This window comes from Pogona vitticeps, chromosome 1, assembly GCF_051106095.1.
Source record: "Pogona vitticeps strain Pit_001003342236 chromosome 1, PviZW2.1, whole genome shotgun sequence".
Taxonomy (NCBI): domain Eukaryota; kingdom Metazoa; phylum Chordata; class Lepidosauria; order Squamata; family Agamidae; genus Pogona; species Pogona vitticeps.
This window is the reverse complement of record NC_135783.1, coordinates 280,117,457-280,132,988: the sequence shown is the minus strand read 5'-3', so window position 1 is coordinate 280,132,988 and position 15,532 is coordinate 280,117,457. Positions and strand designations below refer to the sequence as shown.

The window sequence follows — 15,532 nt, the reverse complement described above, 5'->3', positions numbered from 1 at the left end:
CCATCCAAATTCTGTTTAAAAATCTGAAATGAAGGAGAATTCATCACCTTCTGAGTAGGAAGTTATCCTTAAAGTTTACTCAAAGTCTCCTGTCCTGTAATTTGCATCCATTGCTTTGGGTCCCACCCTCTGGAGCCACACAAAACAAACTTGCTCCATCTTGTATGTGACAACTCTACAAATATTGAGCGATTATGTCACTTTCTGTTTTCTAGGCTACATGCCTAGCTCCCTCATGTGTTCTTTGGAGCAGTTTGTTTCTAGATTGTTTACCATCCTGGTCACTGTCTACTGGACACGTTCCAGCTTGCTGATATCCTTTTTAAACAGTATGATGCAGTGTCTCAAGTGAGAACTGTCCAAAGCAGAATAGAGAATAGAATGGTCCTATTACCTTTCCTGACCTGGACATTATGTTTCTGTTGATGCAGCCTATGGCTCCTCGACTTCCTTTTCTTCCTTTTGTTGTTGCATCACACTATTGACTAAAGCTTTGTTTGTGGTCTACTAAGACCCCAGACTCTTTTCATGTCTATGACAGACAAGTCAAATGTCACCCACCCTATATTTTTGTGCATTTGCTTTTATCAGTTAAATATAGAATTTTAGCTTTTGCTTTTTGAAACTTGTTTTATTTGGTTTGGTCTCGTTCTCCAGTTCCTCAAGGCCACAGTGAGTCCTGTCTGATTCTGTCTTCTAAAGCTGCTCCTCCCACCTTGGCTTCATCTGCAAATCTGATGAGCAGTCTCACAATCCTCTCATCCAAGTCATTGATGAAGATGTTGAAGAGCACTGTCCCCACTGTCCACTACTGGGATGGTAACAATCTTGCATGCACTAACACTAGGTTTCAGCAAGAGGAAGGGGGCTTCACAGCCATGTAATTGACCAATTAGCAAAGGTCCTTTTCTCCCTGGGCTTGAGGCAAGCTCACACTCCCTCTTCCTGTTTGTTTGACCCATTTATTAGTTGCCCCTCTCTGCTTCCTGACCTTTGGACCATATAGTTGCATGGATTTCTCGCTCTTCCAGATGGCTGAGAGATCCATTCCCCTTTCTTTAACCTTTTGCTTTTCTGACTGTAACTTAAGATCAACTGTAAGTAAAAGTATTTTTCCTTTACTTAAGCTATTTGTAGAGTAATTTTTGTATGTAAAGACCTTGATTCATTGGGAAGTAGCTAAAAGGAGGCTGGAAGGAAGCTGGGATTTTTAGCTATTCTCTTTCATGTTTCATTTGTGATGTACCTGTTTGTGTTTTTATACTTTATGCTCTGCTAACTAAAAAGGAAATAGACCAAAAATGCCTCCAATATTGCCCCCCCCATCAATTCCTCTCCAGGATGGTAAGCAACTATTGATGAACACTTTTTAGTTATGACCCATCTCTCAATATTTAAAATTTTGAGTTTATGAGATGTTAAAAAAATATTAAAGGGAGTGTAGAAAAGGTTGCAAGTCGAAATGAAACTGCATTTAAAAGTACAGCTTGAAACAATAGTATACATTATAGTTGTTTTCAAAATAACATATCACTTTTTAGCTAATTCTAAGAACACATTCAATGATATGATAACACTGGTTTGAAAACTTTTATATAGTTTTAGAATGGAAGATTGGATGATGTAATGAGTAGAACTGTTTTTGATGGAAATATGAAAATATAAAAATGGCATTTGACAATCCAATAATACAACCTACTGGTGATCATAATTGTCTGAGTTTGCAATGGTCTGATATCCTAAAATCTTAATGCAATAAGATCTTCTTAGTATAAAGGCTTAGAATTACAAATTTGTAGAGTTATAGACGGCTGTAAAATTGATAATGAAAACAATAAAAAAGAACATAATACAGTGGTGCCCCGCATAGCGAGGTTAATCCGTTCCGGATTAACCTTCGCTATGTGAAAACTTCGCTAAACGGAACAGGGAAGCCCAAATGGGCACAAAACTCACCATTTAGCGAAGTTGCCAGGGTCCGGCAGCCATTTTCGTGCCCTCGGTAAGCGAGGGGAGGGCGCGAAAACACTGCGCGTGGCCGTTTTGGGTGTCCGGCGGCCATTTTGAAACCGCCAAACAGCTGATCTGCGGGCGTCGCAAAGCGAAGATCGGTAAGCTATGCAAGTTTTGCCCATTGGGGCCGACGCTATGCCTCCGCATTAGCGATCCCGGGGCACCACTGTAATGGCAGCTAACGGATAGAAAATTGCAAATCCATAGAGACACAAAGAGTGTGGACACAATAGAATTTTCCATTAAAAATTTTGTTGGATATCCAAGACCTTTGAATGTGCACACTTTGCAGATAAGAGTGTTTTCAGAGGGGAAGGAAGTGAAAACATTTTAAAGAGTTATAAATATGTGGCGATAGGAAACACACACACACAAGGCATTCATTACATCATCACAACTCCATGCTACTTTTGAAGCCAGACATCAAAGAACAATAATCATGCAGCAGAGTGACAGTAAGCTGTTTCCAGATGCTGACAATAACAATCAACATGGATTTTCCTCTGTAGACTAATTATTTTGACTGGAGTTGAGTTAAAGTATTTTTCTGTTTGTGTCTAATAATATGCTTAGAGGCTAAGAAAGTTATTTTCTTTAATATGTTTTTATTTTTAATATAGTATTTGTATATGCTTTTTAATTACAACAAAAATTACTTAGATTTACGATGCTTTTACTTTTCACTGACGTGTTCTAGAAATGTATTCTCTGCCTTATTATACTATATGCTCTTGTATTTTTGGAATATAACTTAAAACATTCCTTTTGATATTTTCTTGTACGTTTGCTCCTGTATTTTGGCTTCAAACATTATTTAAGTTCTACCTATAACTTTAGTTTTAACTCCTACAGCTTTTCACAAGTTCAAAGGAAGGATTCTAAAAGTATTTGTGCCTACAGCTTTCCTCATAGCTGCAAGACTGTCTTGAATGCATTTTGACGTGTTACTTTTTAAATATTTTGTGTATGTGGAACATAGAAGCAATGTAGATACTGTAAATAAAACATAGATTTCTAAAAGTTGATATTGCCTGAAATTATTGCAACAATGAAAAGACTCTGATGAATTTGATAAAGATTGTTTGGTTTCATTCTGGAATCAACCCTTTATTGGGATAAATGCCAACTGTGATGAACACAAGCTTCTGATCTCCCTCCCCCCCAGAGGTCTTTAAAATTCTGTAAGAATTCTACGAGAGTCGTGCATCAGCCATCTGATCTGACACATCAACCAGCCACATACTCATTGAGTGGTAGCATTGTCTAGCCCACATTTTACCAGCCTGGTGTCAAAAACTTCGCTGAAGTCTAGGTACAATAAATCCACAGCATTTCCCTCTTTTACCAATTTGCTGTTTATATCCAAAAAATGAGATAAGATTATTCCGGCAGGACTTGTTTTTGAGAAACTCTTTCTTTCTTTCTTTATTGGTGCTAAAAGCATCATCAAACAATTAATAAATATATCAGATAATTTCTACTCAATAACAGACAACATCAAGGACATTTGTAGCAGCTAAGAACACATCTTCCATAGTACATGTTGTAGAGTACACTGACATCTAGGTGAAGTTGCCGGTTTTCCTTGGCACTTGCAAAGGATTTTGTCAATGTCAAACTCCCATTGCAGTTTGCTAAATTCTGAATTACAGACATTATATGTTACAGGAAGTGCAAAAGCAATAGAAATTCCTATTTAAAAAATTCTGCTGGTGCATCAGACCCCTATAACTTGCAAGTCCTAGAAAAGAGTTTGTTGGTAGTTGTGATGGACAGGTCAGTAACCACTCCTGTCCATCACAATGGAACCCTGATTCAGGAGCCAATGGTTGTACAGAAAAGGCAACACTAAGGACATATAAGAAGAATGGAAGACAGTTAAAGATCAGTTAGGTAGCAATTAGGGAAGAGTTAGGGATGAGTTAGGGACTGGAGTTAGAGAAAAGGAGTTTAGGCAGTTAGGACCAGCCTTGTGTTAGAGAAGAATAATGGAGAGATAGGGAATAAGACATAGAAAGTACCGATATTGTATGGTTTATGGTTATGATTGGAAAGAATTAGAAGTGAAAAGAAGTGAATAAATACCTTGGTTAACATGATTATATATATAAACAAATATGAATGTTACCAAAGCAAAATTTCTTGAATGAAATTATGCCTAAGACCTAAGACCATCCATGATGTACTTTACATGATTTACTAATAAACACTTAAATAAACATTGTTTTATTGAATAACACTGATTGAAGAGTCATATTTAATAGAATGGGGAATATATCCTCTGGTGGCAGCGAAAAAGGGTTGAAAATTAAATGTCATACCCGAAAGTGAACCTGGGTTGTGTGGAAGAACACAGGGGAACTGGGTCTGTGTGACAGTAGTTGATGAGAGGAAGATAAGGATATAAATAATGGTCAGAAGATATAGCCAGGGCAAGGAGAAAAGGATGTCAGGAGAGCCCTCTTAGAGGTGAGAAAACTCTGCAGGGGAGGGAGACATTTCAGTATATGCTGATGTGTTTTTATAATAGCTTATATTCTAGTCTAAAAGTCTGTTAAGATATTTACATAGATGTGACTTGACTGAGAGTTTTTTAATAAGTTAGAGAGTATGCTTTTGTAACAATTTTTATTGCGTAATAAGTATTTGTAAGCCTTTGTTACAGTCTTATTATTCCACTCTTAAGCACCATATCAGCTTTTGTTAGAATATTCTTAGATTTTGTTAAAGTGATATCTGCTTGTATTTGCCTGTTCAATAAAAAGAAGAAAAGTAGAGATTCTCTCAGACATTCAGCTTATCTGTCTTGCGTGCAGCAAATAAGTTAAAGGATATTCAGAAGAAGGAAATAAATTGTACAGGTGCAGAATATTCCTCTGGGATAAATGCCAGCTATAATGAGTACAGGCTTGTGATTTTTTTAGGTAAAGGTAAAGGTAAAGGTTCCCCTTGACAATTTTTGTCCAGTCGTGTTCGACTCTAGGGGGCGGTGCTCATCCCCGTTTCCAAGCCATAGAGCCAGCGTTTTTTGTTCGAAGGCAATCTTCTGTGGTCACGGAATGCTGTTACCTTCCCACTGAAATGGTTCCTATTGATCTACTTGCATTTACATGCTTTCGAACCGCTAGGTTGGCTGGAGCTGGGACAAGCGACGGGAGCTCACTCCGTCACATGGTTTCGATCTTACGATTGCTTGGTCTTTTGACCCTGCAGCACAGGCTTCTGCGGTTTAGCCCGCAGCTCCACCACGTCCCTTGAATTTTTAGAGACCTATCCAATTCCAAAGGCCTCTTAGGGAGATTTTCAGGAGTCAGAACTCCCTGATCTGACAGACTCATCACTTATCGAGAGTCCTTCGTCATGGAAACACAGCCTGTAGTCCAAAGAGCCAAATCTATCTCAATGATACCACCTGCACAGCCACTTGTTCTCTTCCTGTATTCTTGCCTCTTCTTCTTCACCATGACCTTTGCCAGGAAGGAGGAATGTATCCCAAGATGCTTTGCCTTTCCACTTCACATCTTGTAGTCAATTGCAATATGTTAAAGTCTGTGTCTGGTAGCATCATTTGTTCATGCCTGAATCAGAAGGGAGGAATGATGCTCTTTTTCGTTTTCTAGATCTTTGTGCCAAGAAGACAACACATCTTCGAAGACATTTTGCCAGATCTACAAACAGATCACCTACCAGTACCACATATCTCCTCATGATTTGATTAGAGGCAGGAATCTTTCCACCTACATAATATTCCATAATGCTCTACTTAAAAGTGTTCTCTGCAGTACAAACACTACCTGGCATATAACAGATAATGCCTGTGGAGATTTCTTAACTTACAAGCACTTCACCTCTAGAAGTTATAATTTTTACATATTTGTGCAAGAGGATTTTGATCTTCCTTTTCTCTGATGAGTCAAATTATGGTTAGATGAGCCTCAAGCTGCTGTATCTTTTCTTCTAGCAGGGCAACAAGCTCATGCTTGCTATAGGTGTACGTTTCTATATCTCTAGGCAAGAAACCTGGCTGGATAGCTCAGTGTTTTAAGTATCTGGGTGTGGCACCGGAGGTGGGTAGTTTGATTCCCCCTGTGCTTCCTGTGAGTAGAGCTAGCCTGTGTGGCCCTGGGCAAGCTGCAGAGTCCCAGGGTGCCCCCAGAAGAAGAGAGCAGTAAACTGAACTGACTTATGATCACATTATTATTATTATTATTATTATTATTATTATTATTATTATTATTATTATTATTATTATTATTATTATTATTATTATTATTATTATTATTATTGTTGTTGTTGTTGTTGTTGTTGTTGTTGTTGTTGTTGTTGTTGTTGTTGGTGGTGGTGGTGGTGGTGGTGGTGGTGGTGGTGGTGGTGGTGGTGGTGGTGGTGGTGGTGGTGGTGTTTGTTTGTTTGTTTGTTTTGTTGTTTTGTTGTTAAAAATACTAGGCACAATCAATTAAAATTATATAAACATTGGCTGATATTATATAACAGATACAAGGTTTTACCAAAAAAACTTTTAGGTTTTTGCTAAATATTCACGTAACATATATACTGTTCGTAGTATTGCCATTTTTTTGCAGCTCTGTTGATGTTATTTCTGAAATCTGCAACTGCTTATAATACTGTGTGAAATTTCTTGATATTGTTCCCAAAACCCCAACGACTATGGGGACCACTGAAGTGTGTTTCTTCTAGAGGTCAGATGTTTTGATTGCCAGGTCTCTGTACTTGGCTAGTTTTTCTAATTCTTTATTTTCAACTCTGGCATCCCCTGGAATTGCAATGTCAATGATCCGGACATTTTTTCGTTCTGTTTCTAATATATCTGGAGTGTTATGCTAAAGGTGTCTTATCCGTTTGGATCCAAAAATCCCACAAGATCTTGACTTCCTCATTTTCTGAAATCTTCTCTACCTAATGTTCCCACAGGTTTTTGGAGCTATATATAGTTATATTTTTCGCATAGTGACCAGAGTACTCATATTTCCATCATATCATGTCTAGCTTTGTAATCTGTCTGTGCAATCTTTGGACATTTGCAATGAGGTGTTGATGATGATGATGATGATGATGATGATGATGATGATGATGATGATGATGATGCAAGAAAAACATACCACAAGTTCTGCAGGTCATTGTGAAACATTCATAGACATTTGTCTGTCTTTTCTTGGTGCTGGAACAACATTCGAGGCCTCCTCCACAAAACATCCCTGTTTACTCACCCTGGTCACAAGTTCATGAGCATTTAGGGACTCTAAGTGTAGTTATAAACCTGGCAGCTGCTGGGTCTTAGCTCATGTCCTCTCTGAATGAATTGTCTCTCTCCTCCTACCACTGTGAGCTTTGGTCCACAGGTGCAATCCAACAAAAAGCTACAAACACAAACAAACCTCTGAACAGCTCAGACACACAGCCTCACCCTCTCTTGTCTTTTCTAGTGCCAAGCAAAAGGCCTCTGTTTACTCATCCTGTTTGTGAGCTGTTGCTCTTGAGCTTGCATGAACTCTAAAGGCAGCTATAGACTTGCACCCAGGATCTGCAACTACTCCCTAGACTAGTGAGGCCCAGGCATTTTTGGACTACGACTTGCAGAAATCCTGGCCAGCGTATTTACTGGTGAAGGCTCCTGGGAGTTTTACTCCGAGAACATCTGGGGACCCAATGTTAGGAACCACTGCTCTAAAGACCCTTGAGAAATTCAAACAATGGATTGTGTCTAAGTTCACTAGTTTTCAGTCATCTGTGAAAGTGACGTAGGCCAACATTTGATGGGACATGATTTTAGCAAGCAAGACCTTGGTAGACATGCAGATTTTACATGGGTTGCTGGTCAGATGTACCAACTTACTGCCCTGTTGGAGAGTTATATGTTTCTCTTAGCACAGTGAGTATTCCACGGATCTGTGTCAACAGATGAGTTGCTTAGCATACTTGGGCATTCATTAAATTGTATTCCTTCATAGATTTTGTCAGAGCCTATCTTTGGGTGATGGGAGTGGGGGTTGTCACTAAGCAGCTTGCAGTTTTCAGATGTTGCCATATAGACAGCCAAGTCAAAGTGTAAAGAACAATTGAAACAGCACTACATAAAGCATATAAGAGAAAGGTTCTTGGGTTTTTTAAAGCTATAAACATGGCCAAAATGTGCTTAAGAATACAGTCCAGCAGACAGAATCCCATTCATTGTCTTGCTGACTTTGCTTAAAAGACTTCTGCCATGCCCCTTGCTTTTCTATATACAGTATCTAGGTCTAGATCTCAATCTCAATCTAGATATCTGTACACGCAAAGACATATTGTATATGAAAGTAACTAGTTATTTGTACTTAGTTCCTTTCCTCAATAATGGAGGTATAAATTTATTACACTGCAGTGAGGGATAGTCTCAACCTGTTGTGGCATAACTGTAGATTTTTAGTATTTTTGTACAGTAGTTCTTAAATGGTGGAGGAGTGATGTGTTGCCTCATGCTATGCTTTTTGTTCCGTTGGGGAAGTTGAGGCAAGGAAGAGGTGGATTTGAAAAGACTGTGTTTTGTGCCATAGACTGGTGGCTTATAACATGTAAATGTTTCCTAAGATATTGGGAAAAAAAAGGTTGTTAATAACCATGTTACATTTTAAAGATTTTAATTGTTGTAGTAACTTGATAATTTCTGATCTCTCAGAACAATAACTGAAACTACCAGTTTTAAAAGGTAACTTTGAGAACTTTGTTATGAGACACATAATGGATGGGCTTGTATGGCATGAATTTCTTGTGTCACCTAGTGCACAATAAGGGAGTAAAATGGCAAGAATAAATTTGTATTTTAAAATCTTATACATTTGTGGCTGATGGAGCCTGATGTGGGCAATGGTGGGAACTTCTAGTTAGACATAATTTTTCAATGGGAGGGGAAATGAAGAACTGGGGAAATGGTATATACCAATGTTGTCATCCTGACTGACACGAGGCAGATGCAAGCTGCATGCATGTTATACAGCACAATCCTAGCAGACTGGATGTGCAAAACAGCTGCAGTGACCTGTTGTAAATAACTGGTGAGAGACAAGCATTTTGTCTCTCCTGAACTGGACAAGTGACCAACCTGGTTGAGAGTTTTATGGCACAAATGGCCCACCCATGGTGTCTCCTTAGGTGAATAGGAGCACTTTTATATTCTTCCTGTCTTTTTCCATCAAGAGTTACATAGGCATCAAGAGCCTTTGTGGCTTCTAGTCTATTTCCTGAGATTCTAGGCTGCTGAAGGAATGGATTGTAATCCACAAAAGCTCCTGCTAAAATAAATGTTCTCATTTTAAAGGTACCACAAGACTCTTTCCCTTCAAACACAGCCATGTCTTTGCAAGTAGCTGGAAGATTCCCAGAGAGGGGTAAAGTGGCTGTGCTTTGGCTGCTCTCATCCCTTTAGTTGTTACCCTCTTTTAGTGGGAAATAATGCACCCCACATCACCATGAAAGAGAAAGAGAGAAAGGAAAGATAGCAGACAGCTGCTCACTAAATTGGCAATGTGTTGTTGTAGGGGCTCAATGTGTATGACTGCAGGATCAAGTAATGTCTTCTATGTGAACTACAGTCATTCTGGTTCAAACGATGCAGATAGAGGTTACATACCACCTTCGACAGAGCAGAGGCAGCTGACATATTCAGAGTGCATCATTTATTAATGGGATATGTGATGACATGATAAGGATGAATTTTGTTTCATTCTGTTTTATTGTTTACAAAAGGAATGTCTGACAGGGACCTGAGAGAAGGCCTTCTGGATAGCTGCCCCCAGGTTGTAGAATGCTCTCCCTTATGGGGCTCCCTCCCTCCTTTCCTTTTGGAGTTTATTTTAAAATGTTTTTGTTTTTAAGGCAAACTTTTATTTAATTTTAAAATAGCTAGATCCCCTGTGTTTGTCACCAGTGTGTTTAATCTTTTGATACTTGTTAAGATGATTTAAAAAATTTCCATGTTTAGTAACTTTAATAATGTTTAATTATTCAAGGATCTTGTTTGAAATTTTTGGTTTGTTTTAATGATCTGTGAGCTGCCTTGAGTCTGGCCACCAAGAAGAAAGGGGGCATAAAAGAGAATAGATAAAATGAAATGAATAAAAATAAATAAACCCTCAAATACAGCAGTACTTTCTGTGGTACGGGCCCATCTGTGGATCAGCAGGACTATTTTGTAGCTGTGAGTAAATATGTGTTTACTGGATGGGCTTTTCCATTTGAGACACAGGGTACTCTAAAGGTTTACTGAAAAGGGGAAAATGCAACACAGATAGGCCAATAGTTTGAGCTTCCAGCCAATGTAGGTGAATGCAGAATAACAGTCAATGGGAATCCTAGCAGAGAACTGTTTATGGTAAATATTTGGAGAAATAAAAGTGTTTCTAGATTTTCTAAACTGACAGTTAAATGTTACCTTTCAACATGAACCCCACAATCTCAAAATTTAAATTACTAAAAAAGGATTACAACTACAGTATCAGTTAGAGAAACCCCTTAGTTGTTATTAAGACTTCAAAAATTTAACCTCAAACCAGTATCAAGATTTCCAAAAGGTTTTACAAAAACCAGCCTGCTGAGAAGACTACGATTTCAAGGAGAATCCTCAAATTGTTTTCTCTGCTTTTTGCAAGGAAGAAAAAGAGAGAACATCAAAGTACACTAAGCATACAGTTCCACACATCTGCCATATCTTTATTGAACACATTATAGTTGCTCTGCTCCTTGGAAGTGTTTTTTGTTCAGCTTTATCCATGAACACATGGAACATCCATCATTTTGGGCCATAAGATAACATGTCTTCTCCTAATAATCTTTTTCCAGAGTTCTGCTTTTAATGCTGGAGTCTAAACATTCTCAGACCTTGCCTTCCCACCCCAAGGGACTGGCCTTAGAAGTATTTCCCCAGGTGGGTCCAAAACCCATGATCTTTGCAGGATGACCTGCTGTGCATCATTTGACATTAAGCAGCTGTGTTGATCATCAGCTAACCTTCCCAAATACATTTCTTGGAACCACTGGAAACAAATACAGGGACCCATCGAGTGAAAGAGAGAGAGAAAGAATGAGAACGAGAGAGGTAAATAGCAATTTGCTGGGAACCACAATGTTTTACTTTGACACGTTTCAGAATGCTTTAAGCTGTTGAAGGACTGATTTGTACTTCAGAAGTAGTCTGATTAGAAGGCAGTTTTCTGAATATGGTAATAGGTACAAACATTCCAAAATCACCTTTTTAAAGCTTTGTGAAACAGTGTAAATGAACAAGTATTACAGTCAGTAGGAATGGAGGTAGAGAAACAAAGACCATAGACGATCTTTTAGGACAGGTGAGTCTCATATAACAGAAAAAAAAACACAAATCCAGCTTTTAAATACTCTTGGACATTATCTAGGGCAAGGGTGGGCAACCTGTAACCCTAGATGTTGGTGGGCTAAATATCTCATCATTCCTCACCTTTCGCTCTACTGATAGGAGCTGCAGTCCAACATCTGATGTTGCCAACTCCTCATCTAGAGTTTATCTTTCATGTTTGACAGCAATATCATATCATAATGTATTTCTACAGCACCCAGCATCTATATTTACAAAGCAGGAATTAAATGGACACCCTCCATTAGAAATTAAAACTAGCTGAAATGAATTGGAGGGATAGTTCATTGAGTTAAGTACTGTACCTGGCTGCCAGAGGTTCAATTCTCCATGACTCCTGGAACAAAAGCCAATCTGTGAAGCTTCGTGCAAGCTCCATGGTCTCAGGCCATCCCCAGAAGAAGGAAATGGTTCATTACATCTGAGTACCCTGTATTGAAGAAACCATCGAAATAATCACCATTCATAGAAAATGGCTTGGTAATACTGTATGCAATTATGGTTTACTATTAGGTTAAATTAGGGTTGCCAGATTAGCTGCTTCCCTCTCCCTGGATTTTAGGGTGAAAGTTTCAAACCCACGAGGGGTCCTAGTGATGTCACAAAGAGGGATGTCTGAGGAGAAGGCGAGGGGTGGTTGGAAGGGGCGGATGGAGTGAGCTTTCCTGCCCGCCATGTCACTGCACGGGAAGCGCAAGGAGATCTAGAGTAGTCCACCACGACTAGATAGGCCGCCTAGAGTAGTCCACCACGACTAGATAGGCGGGATATAAATTAAATAAATAATAAATAATAATAATAATCTATAAGTACGAGGCGCCATGGACTGTGTACACCATGAACTGGAGCCTCAGGCCCGACAAGCACTTCAGGCTGGTGCTTGGCGGCTTCGTGGAAGAGTACAATAATAAGGTCCCACTCATTGGGCTGGATGAGGAAAGCTCAGAGTTCAACTGCAGAAATACCTTTGATCATCCATATCCCAGTACGAAGCTCATGTGGATCCCAGATACCAAAGGGGTTTATCCAGACCTTTTGGCAACCAGTGGTGACTACTTGCGTGCGCGGAGAGTGGGTGAAACAGAGACCAGAACAGAGTGTTTGTTGAACAACAATAAGAATTCTGACTCCTGTGCTCCATCGACATCTTTTGATTGGAATGAAGTAGATCCTTATCTACTTGGTACCTCTAGTATTGACACAACTTGCACTATCTGGGGTTTGGAGACTGGTCAGGTCTTAGGAAGAGTGAATGTCAGGCCATGTCAAGACTCAGCTGATTGCTCATGACAAAGAGGTGTATGATATTGCATTCAGCCGTGCAGGAGGTGTTTGCTTCTGTTGGTGCTGATGGATCAGTGAGGATGTTTGATCTGCGGCACCTGGAGCACAGTGCTATTATCTGTGAAGATCCTCAGCACCATCCTTTACTCCGTCTTTGCTGGAATAAGCAGGATCCTAATTACCTTGCAACAATGGCAATGCATGTCATGGAGGTGGTAATTTTAGATGTCAGAGTCCCTTGTACACCTGTTGCCAGGCTGAATAATCACAGAGCGTGTGTGAACGGCATTGCTTGGGCACCACATTCTTCTTGTCATATCTGCACAGTGGCAGATGACCATCAAGCACTTATTTGGGGTATCCAGCAAATGCCACATGCCATTGAGGACCCAATCTTGGCCTACACAGCAGAAGGAGAAATCAAAAATGTACAGTGGGCCTCAACTCAGTCGGACTGGATAGCTATCTGTTACAACAACTGTCTGGAAATCTTAAGAGTGTAAAAATGGTTGGGCCATATGGGGTAAATAAAATGGAATTAGAATCTTTACCCCTAGTAATATTACGAATAACAGTGCATTGAGACAGTGCCACTAGCTCTTAATAACATGTTCTAAGAATACTCACAACTGGTGTTGATGGGTATATGTTACTAACATGTCCCTTCCTCTTCTTCCTCCCCTCACCCCCATGAAATGCAGGGATATGCTGAGCCTTCTGACTATCTGGGATTTTATTATTGCTTTCAATTAAAGTTATGTATATATAACTACCATTTGTGTTGAGCGTTTATATTAAATGAGCAGTGACATTGACTAGCAGTTAATATTACTGAGGTGGGTCCTTCAGGAACTTCTGCAAAATGTTGGCCGGAATCCTGTTGTGCAGCTCCATCTGTTCAACAGGAATGATGTTGTAATCAGTGGCAAATTGCCACTGATTAAAAGCTTTGTTTGGTGATATCAGGGTGCCATGGGTACAAGTTGCACAAACCTTAATGTTTTCAAAGGAGGCTTTAATCAGAGGCCATTGCTGACTATGTCATCTCCATTGCACAGGTCAAGGTGCACGAAAGGGTTTTAGCAATTATGTGTCTGACAGACATCATGGGGGTTCTATGATGAATTTTAAAACTACACTTCTCCCTTGAATTGCACAGATCTGAGCAGCATGGGTTTGGTTATACACTGGTTTCCCCACCCCCAATAAATAAATAAATATATATTCAATAAATGCTGTGCTGCTATTTGTCTCCAGGAAGTGGTTTGAGAAAGGTGGGTCTTGGGCTTACCTAAGGCCCCTGTTGTTGGCAGTGAAGTGGCCCCTGGTCTGATGGCAGTGGCTCGGCCAGCCCCCTCTCCTCTAATGCTGGTTTCATGTGGGAGCTGGGTATGTGTGTTCTGGGGCATGCTGGGAGGTTGACACAGGTTGGGAAAGATGTTTGTATGTTAATCAATTGTTTATATATTTATATTTACATTTTGGCGGGCATGAAAGTTTTTCAACTACAGAGGGATCCAGCACCTCTAACCCCAATGTTGTTGAAGGGAGAAGTGTATGTCCGACAGTAACAGCTCTAGAAAATGCAAGATTATGAAAAAGACAAGGATGCTTCTGAGCATGTCAAAATGGCATGCCCTGAAACCAGAAAATGTGACATCCCATTCCCTAAGATTTCAGGTCCAAAACCTGAGACTTCAAAATTAGACCTCAAAAAAGTGAAAACATGAGAACTGACAACCTAAATCGTAATCACAATGTGCCATTTCTGGTTTTCCAATATTGCATAATGGATTGTATCAAGAAGCTGTTAGCTAAATGAAAAAGTCAGTTTGGTTCCAAATTTGTCTCAACAGTTTTGTCTTTTTAAAGTATGTGATCCATACAAGCAGGCCCTCAATGTTGTGGTGCAATGACAGTAACTCCCAGTTGCACTCTCTCTTGGGTTTTGTAGTTTTAAAGCTTGCATAGTCATTATTATATGTACACACTTTGCATAACCCATCAAATAATAATTCAAGGATTATAATTGGATTTGGGATGAGAAACAAAATTTTGAGATCCAATAAACTTACAGGAAGATGAATTATGAAGGAACCATGTGGCAAGAATACAATCTGAATTATAAAAGAATATGAAAGAGGGATTTTATATTTGATTTTTGGATGAGTCACCTTAAGCTTTTTATGGAAATATAATATTGGTTGGATTATACATAAGAAATAGGAAAAAATTTAAATGCCTTTGTGTATTTCGTGAAGGCTTTCACGGCCGGGATCTAATGGTTCTGGGTTTTTCGGGCTGTCCTCTGAAGATGCCGGCCACAGAGACTGGCGAAACATCAGGAAGAACAACCTTCAGAACACGGCCAAAGAGCCTGAAAAACCCAGAACAACCTTTGTGTATTGTTTGCCAAATGCTCATTTCACCAGAATTTTAAAAACAGAATTCTACATTTTCAGAACTGCACTCTGTATTACATTTTTTTACATTCTTCCAATAAAGGTGAAATGGTATAATTTAAAAAGATGCATGTGCAATTATAAGGATGTTTTACATATTTGTTGTAGGCAATTAGTATACAGAATAAGCTACACATGACTAGGCTATGAAGGACATTTACTTGGAAGTAAGTACCATGGACATCAATGGGAAAATGTTATGTGGATTGGAAAACAAATGCACTTGCACTAAACACAAAGAAAATTCAGTAAAAACTTTGATCCAGACTACAGCATATTCTATGGTTAAGGCTACGGATTTGTTTATTTGCAAAGTAAGTGCAACCCTGATAATTGAATTGCATACATTCATTGCATAGGCAAACAACAAGTTAACATCAGATGGAGATGC

The 15,532-nt window shown here is 39.2% G+C and overlaps 1 pseudogene; it reads left to right on the top strand.

Moving 5' to 3' along the window:
* Positions 1–11,307: 11,307 nt before the first annotated feature.
* Positions 11,308–13,443, top strand: LOC110073518 (DDB1- and CUL4-associated factor 7 pseudogene; annotated as a pseudogene).
* Positions 13,444–15,532: the final 2,089 nt, after the last annotated feature.